General features: G+C 57.5%; 9 non-coding genes and 3 pseudogenes across 9 annotated transcripts; all 12 read left to right on the top strand.

The window, feature by feature from the left end:
- Window positions 1–339: 339 nt before the first annotated feature.
- LOC145426562 (5S ribosomal RNA) lies at window positions 340–458 on the top strand. The gene has a single exon (XR_013907272.1). It is a non-coding gene; the product is annotated as a 5S ribosomal RNA (ribosomal RNA).
- A 2,006-nt stretch (window positions 459–2,464) lies between these two features.
- Window positions 2,465–2,583, top strand: LOC145426698 (5S ribosomal RNA). Its single transcript, XR_013907409.1, has one exon. It is a non-coding gene; the product is annotated as a 5S ribosomal RNA (ribosomal RNA).
- A 1,017-nt stretch (window positions 2,584–3,600) lies between these two features.
- Window positions 3,601–3,719, top strand: LOC145426914 (5S ribosomal RNA). The gene has a single exon (XR_013907635.1). It is a non-coding gene; the product is annotated as a 5S ribosomal RNA (ribosomal RNA).
- A 1,926-nt stretch (window positions 3,720–5,645) lies between these two features.
- On the top strand, window positions 5,646–5,764 carry LOC145426697 (5S ribosomal RNA). Its single transcript, XR_013907408.1, has one exon. It is a non-coding gene; the product is annotated as a 5S ribosomal RNA (ribosomal RNA).
- An 821-nt stretch (window positions 5,765–6,585) lies between these two features.
- Window positions 6,586–6,704, top strand: LOC145426913 (5S ribosomal RNA). Its single transcript, XR_013907634.1, has one exon. It is a non-coding gene; the product is annotated as a 5S ribosomal RNA (ribosomal RNA).
- Window positions 6,705–8,630: 1,926 nt separating this feature from the next.
- Window positions 8,631–8,749, top strand: LOC145426957 (5S ribosomal RNA). Its single transcript, XR_013907679.1, has one exon. It is a non-coding gene; the product is annotated as a 5S ribosomal RNA (ribosomal RNA).
- A 1,133-nt stretch (window positions 8,750–9,882) lies between these two features.
- On the top strand, window positions 9,883–10,001 carry LOC145427328 (5S ribosomal RNA; annotated as a pseudogene).
- A 665-nt stretch (window positions 10,002–10,666) lies between these two features.
- Window positions 10,667–10,785, top strand: LOC145427133 (5S ribosomal RNA). Its single transcript, XR_013907857.1, has one exon. It is a non-coding gene; the product is annotated as a 5S ribosomal RNA (ribosomal RNA).
- A 625-nt stretch (window positions 10,786–11,410) lies between these two features.
- On the top strand, window positions 11,411–11,529 carry LOC145427852 (5S ribosomal RNA). Its single transcript, XR_013908394.1, has one exon. It is a non-coding gene; the product is annotated as a 5S ribosomal RNA (ribosomal RNA).
- Window positions 11,530–12,508: 979 nt separating this feature from the next.
- Window positions 12,509–12,627, top strand: LOC145427398 (5S ribosomal RNA; annotated as a pseudogene).
- A 1,885-nt stretch (window positions 12,628–14,512) lies between these two features.
- Window positions 14,513–14,631, top strand: LOC145427851 (5S ribosomal RNA). Its single transcript, XR_013908393.1, has one exon. It is a non-coding gene; the product is annotated as a 5S ribosomal RNA (ribosomal RNA).
- A 3,302-nt stretch (window positions 14,632–17,933) lies between these two features.
- LOC145427385 (5S ribosomal RNA) lies at window positions 17,934–18,052 on the top strand (annotated as a pseudogene).
- Window positions 18,053–18,290: the final 238 nt, after the last annotated feature.

Raw genomic sequence — 18,290 nt, 5'->3', positions numbered from 1 at the left:
TTATGGCTGAGGCCACTTACACCACACCAGGGCCTGTGGCTCTTGCTCAGGCCACTCACATCACACCAGGCCCTGCGCTTCTGGCCGAGGCCATCTTCACCAAACCAGGCCCTGTGCTGCTAGCTGTGGCCATGTACAACACACCAGGCCCTGTGCTCGTTCCTGAGGCCATCTTCAACAATCCAGGGCCTGTGCTGTTAGATAAATGCTAAACTGAGCCTTTGGGTTAGGGTATTATGCAAACATGCAGGTATGGTTAAAGGATTGTCTTCGTAACTTCAGGTACTTGCCACCTAATCAGTTGAATCCATAAATTGAGACATTGTGCTGGGGCCAGCAGCTTACGGCCATACCACCCTGAGCATGCCCGACCTCGTCTGATCTCGGAAGCTAAACAGGGCTGGGCTTGGTTAGTACTTGGATGGGAGACCGCCTGGGAATACCTGGTGCTGTAAGCCTTTCATTTTCATGTCATTGAACCGCTTTTGATCCAGAGAAGGGGTGTATTAAAAGACCAAAAGCAGCTGCCCATTAATGAGGGCACATTAACGACATTGATTTTGGCTCTTTTCCAATGTCTTGTGCTGCTAGCTGATGCCACCTACACCACACCAGGGCCTGAGTGACCGGCTGGGGCCACTTACACCACATCAGGGCCTGTGGCTGCAGGCTGAGGCCACCTACACCACACCAGGGCATTAGTTGCTATTGAGGCCAATTACACCACACCAGGGTCTGTGACTCTTGCTCAGGCCACTTACACCACACCAGGGCCTGTGGCACTGGCTGAGGCCACTTACACCACACCAGGGCCTGTGGCTGCTGGCTGAGGCCACTTACACCACACCAGGGCCTGTGGCTGCTGGCTGAGGTCACTTACACCACACCAGGGCCTGTGGCTGCTGGCTGAGGGCACTTACACCACACCAGTGCCTGTGGCTTCTGGCTGAGGCCACTTACACCACACCAGGGCCTGTGGCTCTTGCTCAGGCCACCTACACCACACCAGGGCCTGTGGCTGCTGGCTGAGGCCACTTACACCACACCAGGGCCTGTGGCTCTTGCTCAGGCCACTTACACCACACCAGGGCCTGTGGCACTGGCTGAGGCCACTTACACCACACCAGGGCCTGTGGCTGCTGGCTGAGGCCACTTACACCACACCAGGGCCTGTGGCTGCTGGCTGAGGTCACTTACACCACACCAGGGCCTGTGGCTGCTGGCTGAGGCCACCTACACCACACCAGGGCATTAGTTGCTATTGAGGCCAATTACACCACACCAGGGTCTGTGACTCTTGCTCAGGCCACTTACACCACACCAGGGCCTGTGGCACTGGCTGAGGCCACTTACACCACACCAGGGCCTGTGGCTGCTGGCTGAGGCCACTTACACCACACCAGGGCCTGTGGCTGCTGGCTGAGGTCACTTACACCACACCAGGGCCTGTGGCTGCTGGCTGAGGGCACTTACACCACACCAGTGCCTGTGGCTTCTGGCTAAGGCCACTTACACCACACCAGGGCCTGTGGCTGCTGGCTCAGGCCACTTACACCACACCAGGGCCTGTGGCTGCTGGCTGAGGCCACTTACACCACACCAGGGCCTGTGGCTGCTGGCTGAGGCCACTTACACCACACCAGTGCCTGTGGCTGCTGGCTGAGGCCACTTACACCACACCAGGGCATTAGTTGCTATTGAGGCCCCTTACACCACACCAGGGCCTGTGGCACTGGCTGAGGCCACTTACACCACACCAGGGCCTGTGGCTGCTGGCTGAGGCCACCTACACCACACCAGGGCATTAGTTGCTATTGAGGCCACTTACACCACACCAGGGTCTGTGGCTCTTGCTCAGGCCACTTACACCACACCAGGGCCTGTGGCACTGGCTGAGGCCACTTACACTACACCAGGGCCTGTGGCTCTGGCTGAGGCCACTTACACCACACCAGGGCCTGTGGCTGCTGGCTGAGGCCACTTACACCACACCAGGGCCTGTGGCTGCTGGCTGAGGCCACTTACACCACACCAGGGCCTGTGGCTGCTGGCTGAGGCCACTTACACCACACCAGGGCCTGTGGCTGCTGGCTGAGGCCACTTACACCACACCAGTGCCTGTGGCTTCTGGCTGAGGCCACTTACACCACACCAGGGCCTGTGGCTCTTGCTCAGGCCACTCACATCACACCAGGCCCTGCGCTTCTGGCCGAGGCCATCTTCACCAAACCAGGCCCTGTGTTGCTAGCTGTGGCCATGTACAACACACCAGGCCCTGTGCTGGTTCCTGAGGCCATCTTCAACAATCCAGGGCCTGTGCTGTTAGATAAATGCTAAACTGAGCCTTTGGGTTAGGGTATTATGCAAACATGCAGGTATGGTTAAAGGATTGTCTTCGTAACTTCAGGTACTTGCCACCTAATCAGTTGAATCCATAAATTGAGACATTGTGCTGGGGCCAGCAGCTTACGGCCATACCACCCTGAGCATGCCCGACCTCGTCTGATCTCGGAAGCTAAGCAGGGCTGGGCTTGGTTAGTACTTGGATGGGAGACTACCTGGGAATACCTGGTGCTGTAAGCCTTTCATTTTCATGTCATTGAACCGCTTTTGATCCAGAGAAGGGGTGTATTAAAAGACCAAAAGCAGCTGCCCATTAATGAGGGCACATTAACGACATTGATTTTGGCTCTTTTCCAATGTCTTGTGCTGCTAGCTGATGCCACCTACACCACACCAGGGCCTGAGTGACCGGCTGGGGCCACTTACACCACATCAGGGCCTGTGGCTGCTGGCTGAGGCCACCTACACCACACCAGGGCATTAGTTGCTATTGAGGCCCCTTACACCACACCAGGGCCTGTGGCACTGGCTGAGGCCACTTACACCACACCAGGGCCTGTGGCTGCTGGCTGAGGCCACCTACACCACACCAGGGCATTAGTTGCTATTGAGGCCAATTACACCACACCAGGGTCTGTGGCTCTTGCTCAGGCCACTTACACCACACCAGGGCCTGTGGCACTGGTTGAGGCCACTTACACTATACCAGGGCCTGTGGCTCTGGCTGAGGCCACTTACACCACACCAGGGCCTGTGGCTGCTGGCTGAGGCCACTTACACCACACCAGGGCCTGTGGCTGCTGGCTGAGGCCACTTACACCACACCAGGGCCTGTGGCTGCTGGCTGAGGCCACTTACACCACACCAGGGCCTGTGGCTGCTGGCTGAGGCCACTTACACCACACCAGTGCCTGTGGCTTCTGGCTGAGGCCACTTACACCACACCAGGGCCTGTGGCTCTTGCTCAGGCCAGTCACATCACACCAGGCCCTGCGCTTCTGGCCGAGGCCATCTTCACCAAACCAGGCCCTGTGCTGCTAGCTGTGGCCATGTACAACACACCAGGCCCTGTGCTGGTTCCTGACGCCATCTTCAACAATCCAGGGCCTGTGCTGTTAGATAAATGCTAAACTGAGCCTTTGGGTTAGGGTATTATGCAAACATGCAGGTATGGTTAAAGGATTGTCTTCGTAACTTCAGGTACTTGCCACCTAATCAGTTGAATCCATAAATTGAGACATTGTGCTGGGGCCAGCAGCTTACGGCCATACCACCCTGAGCATGCCCGACCTCGTCTGATCTCGGAAGCTAAACAGGGCTGGGCTTGGTTAGTACTTGGATGGGAGACTACCTGGGAATACCTGGTGCTGTAAGCCTTTCATTTTCATGTCATTGAACCGCTTTTGATCCAGAGAAGGGGTGTATTAAAAGACCAAAAGCAGCTGCCCATTAATGAGGGCACATTAACGACATTGATTTTGGCTCTTTTCCAATGTCTTGTGCTGCTAGCTGATGCCACCTACACCACACCAGGGCCTGAGTGACCGGCTGGGGCCACTTACACCACATCAGGGCCTGTGGCTGCAGGCTGAGGCCACCTACACCACACCAGGGCATTAGTTGCTATTGAGGCCAATTACACCACACCAGGGTCTGTGACTCTTGCTCAGGCCACTTACACCACACCAGGGCCTGTGGCACTGGCTGAGGCCACTTACACCACACCAGGGCCTGTGGCTGCTGGCTGAGGCCACTTACACCACACCAGGGCCTGTGGCTGCTGGCTGAGGTCACTTACACCACACTAGGGCCTGTGGCTGCTGGCTGAGGGCACTTACACCACACCAGTGCCTGTGGCTTCTGGCTGAGGCCACTTACACCACACCAGGGCCTGTGGCTCTTGCTCAGGCCACCTACACCACACCAGGGCCTGTGGCTGCTGGCTGAGGCCACTTACACCACACCAGGGCCTGTGGCTCTTGCTCAGGCCACTTACACCACACCAGGGCCTGTGGCACTTGCTGAGGCCACTTACACCACACCAGGGCCTGTGGCTGCTGGCTGAGGCCACCTACACCACACCAGGGCATTAGTTGCTATTGAGGCCAATTACACCACACCAGGGTCTGTGACTCTTGCTCAGGCCACTTACACCACACCAGGGCCTGTGGCACTGGCTGAGGCCACTTACACGACACCAGGGCCTGTGGCTGCTGGCTGAGGCCACTTACACCACACCAGGGCCTGTGGCTGCTGGCTGAGGTCACTTACACCACACCAGGGCCTGTGGCTGCTGGCTGAGGGCACTTACACCACACCAGTGCCTGTGGCTTCTGGCTGAGGCCACTTACACCACACCAGGGCCTGTGGCTGCTGGCTCAGGCCACTTACACCACACCAGGGCCTGTGGCTGCTGGCTGAGGCCACTTACACCACACCAGGGCCTGTGGCTGCTGGCTGAGGCCACTTACACCACACCAGTGCCTGTGGCTGCTGGCTGAGGCCACTTACACCACACCAGGGCATTAGTTGCTATTGAGGCCCCTTACACCACACCAGGGCCTGTGGCACTGGCTGAGGCCACTTACACCACACCAGGGCCTGTGGCTGCTGGCTGAGGCCACCTACACCACACCAGGGCATTAGTTGCTATTGAGGCCACTTACACCACACCAGGGTCTGTGGCTCTTGCTCAGGCCACTTACACCACACCAGGGCCTGTGGCACTGGCTGAGGCCACTTACACTACACCAGGGCCTGTGGCTCTGGCTGAGGCCACTTACACCACACCAGGGCCTGTGGCTGCTGGCTGAGGCCACTTACACCACACCAGGGCCTGTGGCTGCTGGCTGAGGCCACTTACACCACACCAGGGCCTGTGGCTGCTGGCTGAGGCCACTTACACCACACCAGGGCCTGTGGCTGCTGGCTGAGGCCACTTACACCACACCAGTGCCTGTGGCTTCTGGCTGAGGCCACTTACACCACACCAGGGCCTGATGCTCTTGCTCAGGCCACTCACATCACACCAGGCCCTGCGCTTCTGGCCGAGGCCATCTTCACCAAACCAGGCCCTGTGTTGCTAGCTGTGGCCATGTACAACACACCAGGCCCTGTGCTGGTTCCTGAGGCCATCTTCAACAATCCAGGGCCTGTGCTGTTAGATAAATGCTAAACTGAGCCTTTGGGTTAGGGTATTATGCAAACATGCAGGTATGGTTAAAGGATTGTCTTCGTAACTTCAGGTACTTGCCACCTAATCAGTTGAATCCATAAATTGAGACATTGTGCTGGGGCCAGCAGCTTACGGCCATACCACCCTGAGCATGCCCGACCTCGTCTGATCTCGGAAGCTAAGCAGGGCTGGGCTTGGTTAGTACTTGGATGGGAGACTACCTGGGAATACCTGGTGCTGTAAGCCTTTCATTTTCATGTCATTGAACCGCTTTTGATCCAGAGAAGGGGTGTATTAAAAGACCAAAAGCAGCTGCCCATTAATGAGGGCACATTAACGACATTGATTTTGGCTCTTTTCCAATGTCTTGTGCTGCTAGCTGATGCCACCTACACCACACCAGGGCCTGAGTGACCGGCTGGGGCCACTTACACCACATCAGGGCCTGTGGCTGCTGGCTGAGGCCACCTACACCACACCAGGGCATTAGTTGCTATTGAGGCCACTTACACTATACCAGGGCCTGTGGCTCTGGTGAGGCCACTTACACCACACCAGGGCCTGTGGCTGCTGGCTGAGGCCACTTACACCACACCAGGGCCTGTGGCTGCTGGCTGAGGCCACTTACACCACACCAGGGCCTGTGGCTGCTGGCTGAGGCCACTTACACCACACCAGGGCCTGTGGCTGCTGGCTGAGGCCACTTACACCACACCAGTGCCTGTGGCTTCTGGCTGAGGCCACTTACACCACACCAGGGCCTGTGGCTCTTGCTCAGGCCAGTCACATCACACCAGGCCCTGCGCTTCTGGCCGAGGCCATCTTCACCAAACCAGGCCCTGTGCTGCTAGCTGTGGCCATGTACAACACACCAGGCCCTGTGCTGGTTCCTGAGGCCATCTTCAACAATCCAGGGCCTGTGCTGTTAGATAAATGCTAAACTGAGCCTTTGGGTTAGGGTATTATGCAAACATGCAGGTATGGTTAAAGGATTGTCTTCGTAACTTCAGGTACTTGCCACCTAATCAGTTGAATCCATAAATTGAGACATTGTGCTGGGGCCAGCAGCTTACGGCCATACCACCCTGAGCATGCCCGACCTCGTCTGATCTCGGAAGCTAAACAGGGCTGGGCTTGGTTAGTACTTGGATGGGAGACTACCTGGGAATACCTGGTGCTGTAAGCCTTTCATTTTCATGTCATTGAACCGCTTTTGATCCAGAGAAGGGGTGTATTAAAAGACCAAAAGCAGCTGCCCATTAATGAGGGCACATTAACGACATTGATTTTGGCTCTTTTCCAATGTCTTGTGCTGCTAGCTGATGCCACCTACACCACACCAGGGCCTGAGTGACCGGCTGGGGCCACTTACACCACATCAGGGCCTGTGGCTGCAGGCTGAGGCCACCTACACCACACCAGGGCATTAGTTGCTATTGAGGCCAATTACACCACACCAGGGTCTGTGACTCTTGCTCAGGCCACTTACACCACACCAGGGCCTGTGGCACTGGCTGAGGCCACTTACACCACACCAGGGCCTGTGGCTGCTGGCTGAGGCCACTTACACCACACCAGGGCCTGTGGCTGCTGGCTGAGGTCACTTACACCACACCAGGGCCTGTGGCTGCTGGCTGAGGGCACTTACACCACACCAGTGCCTGTGGCTTCTGGCTGAGGCCACTTACACCACACCAGGGCCTGTGGCTCTTGCTCAGGCCACCTACACCACACCAGGGCCTGTGGCTGCTGGCTGAGGCCACTTACACCACACCAGGGCCTGTGGCTCTTGCTCAGGCCACTTACACCACACCAGGGCCTGTGGCACTGGCTGAGGCCACTTACACCACACCAGGGCCTGTGACTGCTGGCTGAGGCCACCTACACCACACCAGGGCATTAGTTGCTATTGAGGCCAATTACACCACACCAGGGTCTGTGACTCTTGCTCAGGCCACTTACACCACACCAGGGCCTGTGGCACTGGCTGAGGCCACTTACACCACACCAGGGCCTGTGGCTGCTGGCTGAGGCCACTTACACCACACCAGGGCCTGTGGCTGCTGGCTGAGGTCACTTACACCACACCAGGGCCTGTGGCTGCTGGCTGAGGGCACTTACACCACACCAGTGCCTGTGGCTTCTGGCTGAGGCCACTTACACCACACCAGGGCCTGTGGCTGCTGGCTCAGGCCACTTACACCACACCAGGGCCTGTGGCTGCTGGCTGAGGCCACTTACACCACACCAGGGCCTGTGGCTGCTGGCTGAGGCCACTTACACCACACCAGTGCCTGTGGCTGCTGGCTGAGGCCACTTACACCACACCAGGGCATTAGTTGCTATTGAGGCCCCTTACACCACACCAGGGCCTGTGGCACTGGCTGAGGCCACTTACACCACACCAGGGCCTGTGGCTGCTGGCTGAGGCCACCTACACCACACCAGGGCATTAGTTGCTATTGAGGCCACTTACACCACACCAGGGTCTGTGGCTCTTGCTCAGGCCACTTACACCACACCAGGGCCTGTGGCACTGGCTGAGGCCACTTACACTACACCAGGGCCTGTGGCTCTGGCTGAGGCCACTTACACCACACCAGGGCCTGTGGCTGCTGGCTGAGGCCACTTACACCACACCAGGGCCTGTGGCTGCTGGCTGAGGCCACTTACACCACACCAGGGCCTGTGGCTGCTGGCTGAGGCCACTTACACCACACCAGGGCCTGTGGCTGCTGGCTGAGGCCACTTACACCACACCAGTGCCTGTGGCTTCTGGCTGAGGCCACTTACACCACACCAGGGCCTGTGGCTCTTGCTCAGGCCACTCACATCACACCAGGCCCTGCGCTTCTGGCCGAGGCCATCTTCACCAAACCAGGCCCTGTGTTGCTAGCTGTGGCCATGTACAACACACCAGGCCCTGTGCTGGTTCCTGAGGCCATCTTCAACAATCCAGGGCCTGTGCTGTTAGATAAATGCTAAACTGAGCCTTTGGGTTAGGGTATTATGCAAACATGCAGGTATGGTTAAAGGATTGTCTTCGTAACTTCAGGTACTTGCCACCTAATCAGTTGAATCCATAAATTGAGACATTGTGCTGGGGCCAGCAGCTTACGGCCATACCACCCTGACCACGCCCGACCTCGTCTGATCTCGGAAGCTAAGCAGGGCTGGGCTTGGTTAGTACTTGGATGGGAGACTACCTGGGAATACCTGGTGCTGTAAGCCTTTCATTTTCATGTCATTGAACCGCTTTTGATCCAGAGAAGGGGTGTATTAAAAGACCAAAAGCAGCTGCCCATTAATGAGGGCACATTAACGACATTGATTTTGGCTCTTTTCCAATGTCTTGTGCTGCTAGCTGATGCCACCTACACCACACCAGGGCCTGAGTGACCGGCTGGGGCCACTTACACCACATCAGGGCCTGTGGCTGCTGGCTGAGGCCACCTACACCACACCAGGGCATTAGTTGCTATTGAGGCCCCTTACACCACACCAGGGCCTGTGGCACTGGCTGAGGCCACTTACACCACACCAGGGCCTGTGGCTGCTGGCTGAGGCCACCTACACCACACCAGGGCATTAGTTGCTATTGAGGCCAATTACACCACACCAGGGTCTGTGGCTCTTGCTCAGGCCACTTACACCCCACCAGGGCCTGTGGCACTGGTTGAGGCCACCTACACCACACCAGGGCATTAGTTGCTATTGAGGCCAATTACACCACACCAGGGTCTGTGGCTCTTGCTCAGGCCACTTACACCCCACCAGGGCCTGTGGCACTGGTTGAGGCCACTTACACTATACCAGGGCCTGTGGCTCTGGCTGAGGCCACTTACACCACACCAGGGCCTGTGGCTGCTGGCTGAGGCCACTTACACCACACCAGGGCCTGTGGCTGCTGGCTGAGGCCACTTACACCACACCAGGGCCTGTGGCTGCTGGCTGAGGCCACTTACACCACACCAGGGCCTGTGGCTGCTGGCTGAGGCCACTTACACCACACCAGTGCCTGTGGCTTCTGGCTGAGGCCACTTACACCACACCAGGGCCTGTGGCTCTTGCTCAGGCCAGTCACATCACACCAGGCCCTGCGCTTCTCGCCGAGGCCATCTTCACCAAACCAGGCCCTGTGCTTCTTGCTGTGGCCATGTACAACATACCAGGCCCTGTGCTGGTTCCTGAGGCCATCTTCAACAATCCAGGGCCTGTGCTGTTAGATAAATGCTAAACTGAGCCTTTGGGTTAGGGTATTATGCAAACATGCAGGTATGGTTAAAGGATTGTCTTCGTAACTTCAGGTACTTGCCACCTAATCACTTGAATCCATAAATTGAGACATTGTGCTGGGGCCAGCAGCTTACGGCCATACCACCCTGAGCACGCCCGACCTCGTCTAATCTCGGAAGCTAAGCAGGGCTGGGCTTGGTTAGTACTTGGATGGGAGACTGCCTGGGAATACCTGGTGCTATAAGCCTTTCATTTTCATGTCATTGAACCGCTTTTGATCCAGAGAAGGGGTGTATTAAAAGACCAAAAGCAGCTGCCCATTAATGAGGGCACATTAACGACATTGCTTTTGGCTGTTTTCCAATGTCTTGTGCTGCTAGCTGATGCCACCTACACCACACCAGGGCCTGAGTGACCGGCTGAGGCCACTTACACCACATCAGGGCCTGTGGCTGCTGGCTGAGGCCACTTACACCACACCAGGGCCTGTGGCTGCTGGCTGAGGCCACCTACACCACACCAGGGCCTGTGGCTGCTGGCTGAGGCCACTTACACCACACCAGTGCCTGTGGCTTCTGGCTGAGGCCACTTGCACCACACCAGGGCCTGTGGCTCTTGCTCAGGCCACTCACATCACACCAGGCCCTGCGCTTCTGGCCGAGGCCATCTTCACCAAACCAGGCCCTGTGCTGCTAGCTGTGGCCATGTACAACACACCAGGCCCTGTGCTGGTTCCTGAGGCCATCTTCAACAATCCAGGGCCTGTGCTGTTAGATAAATGCTAAACTGAGCCTTTGGGTTAGGGTATTATGCAAACATGCAGGTATGGTTAAAGGATTGTCTTCGTAACTTCAGGTACTTGCCACCTAATCAGTTGAATCCATAAATTGAGACATTGTGCTGGGGCCAGCAGCTTACGGCCATACCACCCTGAGCATGCCCGACCTCGTCTGATCTCGGAAGCTAAGCAGGGCTGGGCTTGGTTAGTATTTGGATGGGAGACTACCTGGGAATACCTGGTGCTGTAAGCCTTTCATTTTCATGTCATTGAACCGCTTTTGATCCAGAGAAGGGGTGTATTAAAAGACCAAAAGCAGCTGCCCATTAATGAGGGCACATTAACGACATTGCTTTTGGCTCTTTTCCAATGTCTTGTGCTGCTAGCTGATGCCACCTACACTACACCAGGGCCTGAGTGACCGGCTGGGGCCACTTACACCACATCAGGGCCTGTGGCTGCTGGCTGAGGTCACTTACACCACACCAGGGCCTGTGGCTGCTGGCTGAGGGCACTTACACCACACCAGTGCCTGTGGCTTCTGGCTGAGGCCACTTACACCACACCAGGGCCTGTGGCTCTTGCTCAGGCCACTCACATCACACCAGGCCCTGCGCTTCTGGCCGAGGCCATCTTCACCAAACCAGGCCCTGTGCTGCTAGCTGTGGCCATGTACAACACACCAGGCCCTGTGCTGGTTCCTGAGGCCATCTTCAACAATCCAGGGCCTGTGCTGTTAGATAAATGCTAAACTGAGCCTTTGGGTTAGGGTATTATGCAAACATGCAGGTATGGTTAAAGGATTGTCTTCGTAACTTCAGGTACTTGCCACCTAATCAGTTGAATCCATAAATTGAGACATTGTGCTGGGGCCAGCAGCTTACGGCCATACCACCCTGAGCACGCCCGACCTCGTCTGATCTCGGAAGCTAAGCAGGGCTGGGCTTGGTTAGTACTTGGATGGGAGACTACCTGGGAATACCTGGTGCTGTAAGCCTTTCATTTTCATGTCATTGAACCGCTTTTGATCCAGAGAAGGGGTGTATTAAAAGACCAAAAGCAGCTGCCCATTAATGAGGGCACATTAACGACATTGCTTTTGGCTGTTTTCCAATGTCTTGTGCTGCTAGCTGATGCCACCTACACCACACCAGGGCCTGAGTGACCGGCTGGGGCCACTTACACCACACCAGGGCCTGTGGCACTGGCTGAGGCCACTTACACCACACCAGGGCCTGTGGCTGCTGGCTGAGGCCACCTACACCACACCAGGGCATTAGTTGCTATTGAGGCCAATTACACCACACCAGGGTCTGTGGCTCTTGCTCAGGCCACTTACACCCCACCAGGGCCTGTGGCACTGGTTGAGGCCACTTACACTATACCAGGGCCTGTGGCTCTGGCTGAGGCCACTTACACCACACCAGGGCCTGTGGCTGCTGGCTGAGGCCACTTACACCACACCAGGGCCTGTGGCTGCTGGCTGAGGCCACTTACACCACACCAGGGCCTGTGGCTGCTGGCTGAGGCCACTTACACCACACCAGGGCCTGTGGCTGCTGGCTGAGGCCACTTACACCACACCAGGGCCTGTGGCTGCTGGCTGAGGCCACTTACACCACACCAGTGCCTGTGGCTTCTGGCTGAGGCCACTTACACCACACCAGGGCCTGTGGCTCTTGCTCAGGCCAGTCACATCACACCAGGCCCTGCGCTTCTCGCCGAGGCCATCTTCACCAAACCAGGCCCTGTGCTTCTTCCTGTGGCCATGTACAACACACCAGGCCCTGTGCTGGTTCCTGAGGCCATCTTCAACAATCCAGGGCCTGTGCTGTTAGATAAATGCTAAACTGAGCCTTTGGGTTAGGGTATTATGCAAACATGCAGGTATGGTTAAAGGATTGTCTTCGTAACTTCAGGTACTTGCCACCTAATCAGTTGAATCCATAAATTGAGACATTGTGCTGGGGCCAGTAGCTTACGGCCATACCACCCTGAGCACGCCCGACCTCGTCTAATCTCGGAAGCTAAGCAGGGCTGGGCTTGGTTAGTAATTGGATGGGAGACTGCCTGGGAATACCTGGTGCTATAAGCCTTTCATTTTCATGTCATTGAACCGCTTTTGATCCAGAGAAGGGGTGTATTAAAAGACCAAAAGCAGCTGCCCATTAATGAGGGCACATTAACGACATTGCTTTTGGCTGTTTTCCAATGTCTTGTGCTGCTAGCTGATGCCACCTACACCACACCAGGGCCTGAGTGACCGGCTGGGGCCACTTACACCACATCAGGGCCTGTGGCTGCTGGATGAGGCCACTTACACCACACCAGGGCCTGTGGCTGCTGGCTGAGGCCACTTACACCACACCAGGGCCTATGGCTGCTGGCTGAGGGCACTTACACCACACCAGTGCCTGTGGCTGTTGGCTGAGGCCACTTACACCACACCAGGGCATCAGTTGCTATTGAGGCCCCTTACACCACACCAGGGCCTGTGGCACTGGCTGAGGCCACTTACACCACACCAGGGCCTGTGGCTGCTGGCTGAGGGCACTTACACCACACCAGTGCCTGTGGCTTCTGGCTGAGGCCACTTACACCACACCAGGGCCTGTGGCTCTTGCTCAGGCCACTTACACCACACCAGGGCCTGTGGCTGCTGGCTGAGGCCACTTACACCACACCAGGGCCTGTGGCTCTTGCTCAGGCCACTTACACCACACCAGGGCCTGTGGCACTGGCTGAGGCCACTTACACCACACCAGGGCCTGTGGCTGCTGGCTGAGGCCACCTACACCACACCAGGGCATTAGTTGCTATTGAGGCCAATTACACCACACCAGGGTCTGTGACTCTTGCTCAGGCCACTTACACCACACCAGGGCCTGTGGCACTGGCTGAGGCCACTTACACCACACCAGGGCCTGTGGCTGCTGGCTGAGGCCACTTACACCACACCAGGGCCTGTGGCTGCTGGCTGAGGTCACTTACACCACACCAGGGCCTGTGGCTGCTGGCTGAGGGCACTTACACCACACCAGTGCCTGTGGCTTCTGGCTGAGGCCACTTACACCACACCAGGGCCTGTGGCTGCTGGCTCAGGCCACTTACACCACACCAGGGCCTGTGGCTGCTGGCTGAGGCCACTTACACCACACCAGGGCCTGTGGCTGCTGGCTGAGGCCACTTACACCACACCAGGGCATTAGTTGCTATTGAGGCCCCTTACACCACACCAGGGCCTGTGGCACTGGCTGAGGCCACTTACACCACACCAGGGCCTGTGGCTCTGGCTGAGGCCACCTACACCACACCAGGGCATTAGTTGCTATTGAGGCCAATTACACCACACCAGGGTCTGTGGCTCTTGCTCAGGCCACTTACACCACACCAAGGCCTGTGGCACTAGGTGTGGCCACTTAAACTACACCAGGGCCTGTGGCTCTGGCTGAGGCCACTTACACCACACCAGGGCCTGTGGCTGCTGGCTGAGGCCACTTACACCACACCAGGGCCTGTGGCTCTGGCTGAGGCCACTTACACCACACCAGGGCCTGTGGCTGCTGGCTGAGGCCACTTACACCACACCAGGGCCTGTGGCTGCTGGCTGAGGCCACTTACACCACACCAGTGCCTGTGGCTTCTGGCTGAGGCCACTTGCACCACACCAGGGCCTGTGGCTCTTGCTCAGGCCACTCACATCACACCAGGCCCTGCGCTTCTGGCCGAGGCCATCTTCACCAAACCAGGCCCTGTGCTGCTAGCTGTGGCCATGTACAACACACCAGGCCCTGTGCTGGTTCCTGAGGCCATCTTCAACAATCCAGGGCCTGTGCTGTTAGATAAATGCTAAACTGAGCCTTTGGGTTAGGGTATTATGCAAACATGCAGGTATGGTTAAAGGATTGTCTTCGTAACTTCAGGTACTTGCCACCTAATCAGTTGAATCCATAAATTGAGACATTGTGCTGGGGCCAGCAGCTTACGGCCATACCACCCTGAGCACGCCCGACCTCGTCTGATCTCGGAAGCTAAGCAGGGCTGGGCTTGGTTAGTACTTGGATGGGAGACTACCTGGGAATACCTGGTGCTGTAAGCCTTTCATTTTCATGTCATTGAACCGCTTTTGATCCAGAGAAGGGGTGTATTAAAAGACCAAAAGCAGCTGCCCATTAATGAGGGCACATTAACGACATTGCTTTTGGCTCTTTTCCAATGTCTTGTGCTGCTAGCTGATGCCACCTACACCACACCAGGGCCTGAGTGACCGGCTGGGGCCACTTACACCACATCAGGGCCTGTGGCTGCTGGCTGAGGTCACTTACACCACACCAGGGCCTGTGGCTGCTGGCTGAGGGCACTTACACCACACCAGTGCCTGTGGCTGCTGGCTGAGGCCACTTACACCACACCAGGGCATTAGTTGCTATTGAGGCCCCTTACACCACACCAGGGCCTGTGGCACTGGCTGAGGCCACTTACACCACACCAGGGCCTGTGGCTGCTGGCTGAGGCCACCTACACCACACCAGGGCATTAGTTGCTATTGAGGCCAATTACACCACACCAGGGTCTGTGACTCTTGCTCAGGCCACTTACACCACACCAGGGCCTGTGGCACTGGCTGAGGCCACTTACACCACACCAGGGCCTGTGGCTGCTGGCTGAGGCCACTTACACCACACCAGGGCCTGTGGCTGCTGGCTGAGGTCACTTACACCACACCAGGGCCTGTGGCTGCTGGCTGAGGGCACTTACACCACACCAGTGCCTGTGGCTTCTGGCTGAGGCCACATACACCACACCAGGGCCTGTGGCTGCTGGCTCAGGCCACTTACACCACACCAGGGCCTGTGGCTGCTGGCTGAGGCCACTTACACCACACCAGGGCCTGTGGCTGCTGGCTGAGGCCACTTACACCACACCAGTGCCTGTGGCTGCTGGCTGAGGCCACTTACACCACACCAGGGCATTAGTTGCTATTGAGGCCACTTACACCACATCAGGGCCTTTGGCACTGGCTGAGGCCACTTACACCACACCAGGGCCTGTGGCTGCTGGCTGAGGCCACCTACACCACACCAGGGCATTAGTTGCTATTGAGGCCCCTTACACCACACCAGGGCCTGTGGCACTGGCTGAGGCCACTTACACCACACCAGGGCCTGTGGCTGCTGGCTGAGGCCACCTACACCACACCAGGGTCTGTGGCTCTTGCTCAGGCCACTTACACCCCACCAGGGCCTCTGGCACTGGCTGAGGCCACTTACACCACACCAGGGCATTAGTTGCTATTGAGGCCAATTACACCACACCAGGGTCTGTGGCTCTTGCTCAGGCCACTTACACCACACCAGGGCCTGGGGCTGCTGGCTGAGGCCACTTACACCACACCAGGGCCTGTGGCTGCTGGCTGAGGCCACCTACACCACACCAGGGCATTAGTTGCTATTGAGGCCAATTACACCACACCAGGGTCTGTGACTCTTGCTCAGGCCACTTACACCACACCAGGGCCTGTGGCACTGGCTGAGGCCACTTACACCACACCAGGGCCTGTGGCTGCTGGCTGAGGCCACTTACACCACACCATGGCCTGTGGCTGCTGGCTGAGGCCACTTACACCACACCATGGCCTGTGGCTGCTGGCTGAGGCCACTTACACCACACCAGGGCATTAGTTGCTATTGAGGCCCCTTACACCACACCAGGGCCTGTGGCACTGGCTGAGGCCACTTACACCACACCAGGGCCTGTGGCTGCTGGCTGAGGGCACTTACACCACACCAGTGCCTGTGGCTTCTGGCTGAGGCCACTTACACCACACCAGGGCCTGTGGCTCTTGCTCAGGCCACTTACACCACACCAGGGCCTGTGGCTGCTGGCTGAGGCCACTTACACCACACCAGGGCCTGTGGCTCTTGCTCAGGCCACTTACACCACACCAGGGCCTGTGGCACTGGCTGAGGCCACTTACACCACACCAGGGCCTGTGGCTGCTGGCTGAGGCCACCTACACCACACCAGGGCATTAGTTGCTATTGAGGCCAATTACACCACACCAGGGTCTGTGACTCTTGCTCAGGCCACTTACACCACACCAGGGCCTGTGGCACTGGCTGAGGCCACTTACACCACACCAGGGCCTGTGGCTGCTGGCTGAGGCCACTTACACCACACCAGGGCCTGTGGCTGCTGGCTGAGGTCACTTACACCACACCAGGGCCTGTGGCTGCTGGCTGAGGGCACTTACACCACACCAGTGCCTGTGGCTTCTGGCTGAGGCCACATACACCACACCAGGGCCTGTGGCTGCTGGCTCAGGCCACTTACACCACACCAGGGCCTGTGGCTGCTGGCTGAGGCCACTTACACCACACCAGGGCCTGTGGCTGCTGGCTGAGGCCACTTACACCACACCAGTGCCTGTGGCTGCTGGCTGAGGCCACTTACACCACACCAGGGCATTAGTTGCTATTGAGGCCACTTACACCACATCAGGGCCTTTGGCACTGGCTGAGGCCACTTACACCACACCAGGGCCTGTGGCTGCTGGCTGAGGCCACCTACACCACACCAGGGCATTAGTTGCTATTGAGGCCCCTTACACCACACCAGGGCCTGTGGCACTGGCTGAGGCCACTTACACCACACCAGGGCCTGTGGCTGCTGGCTGAGGCCACCTACACCACACCAGGGCATTAGTTGCTATTGAGGCCAATTACACCACACCAGGGTCTGTGGCTCTTGCTCAGGCCACTTACACCCCACCAGGGCCTGTGGCACTGGTTGAGGCCACTTACACTATACCAGGGCCTGTGGCTCTGGCTGAGGCCACTTACACCACACCAGGGCCTGTGGCTGCTGGCTGAGGCCACTTACACAACACCAGGGCCTGTGGCTGCTGGCTGAGGCCACTTACACCACACCAGGGCCTGTGGCTGCTGGCTGAGGCCACTTACACCACACCAGGGCCTGTGGCTGCTGGCTGAGGCCACTTACACCACACCAGGGCCTGTGGCTGCTGGCTGAGGCCACTTACACCACACCAGTGCCTGTGGCTTCTGGCTGAGGCCACTTACACCACACCAGGGCCTGTGGCTCTTGCTCAGGCCACTCACATCACACCAGGCCCTGCGCTTCTCGCCGAGGCCATCTTCACCAAACCAGGCCCTGTGCTTCTTGCTGTGGCCATGTACAACACACCAGGCCCTGTGCTGGTTCCTGAGGCCATCTTCAACAATCCAGGGCCTGTGCTGTTAGATAAATGCTAAACTGAGCCTTTGGGTTAGGGTATTATGCAAACATGCAGGTATGGTTAAAGGATTGTCTTCGTAACTTCAGGTACTTGCCACCTAATCAGTTGAATCCATAAATTGAGACATTGTGCTGGGGCCAGCAGCTTACGGCAATACCACCCTGAGCACGCCCGACCTCGTCTAATCTCGGAAGCTAAGCAGGGCTGGGCTTGGTTAGTACTTGGATGGGAGACTGCCTGGGAATACCTGGTGCTATAAGCCTTTCATTTTCATGTCATTGAACCGCTTTTGATCCAGAGAAGGGGTGTATTAAAAGACCAAAAGCAGCTGCCCATTAATGAGGGCACATTAACGACATTGCTTTTGGCTGTTTTCCAATGTCTTGTGCTGCTAGCTGATGCCACCTACACCACACCAGGGCCTGAGTGACCGGCTGGGGCCACTTACACCACATCAGGGCCTGTGGCTGCTGGATGAGGCCACTTACACCACACCAGGG

The sequence above is a fragment of the Astatotilapia calliptera genome, chromosome 3, assembly GCF_964374335.1.
Source record: "Astatotilapia calliptera chromosome 3, fAstCal68.1, whole genome shotgun sequence".
In the NCBI taxonomy this organism is placed as follows: domain Eukaryota; kingdom Metazoa; phylum Chordata; class Actinopteri; order Cichliformes; family Cichlidae; genus Astatotilapia; species Astatotilapia calliptera.
Note: the sequence above shows the minus strand (reverse complement) of the source record. Positions and strands in the feature narration are given on the sequence as shown.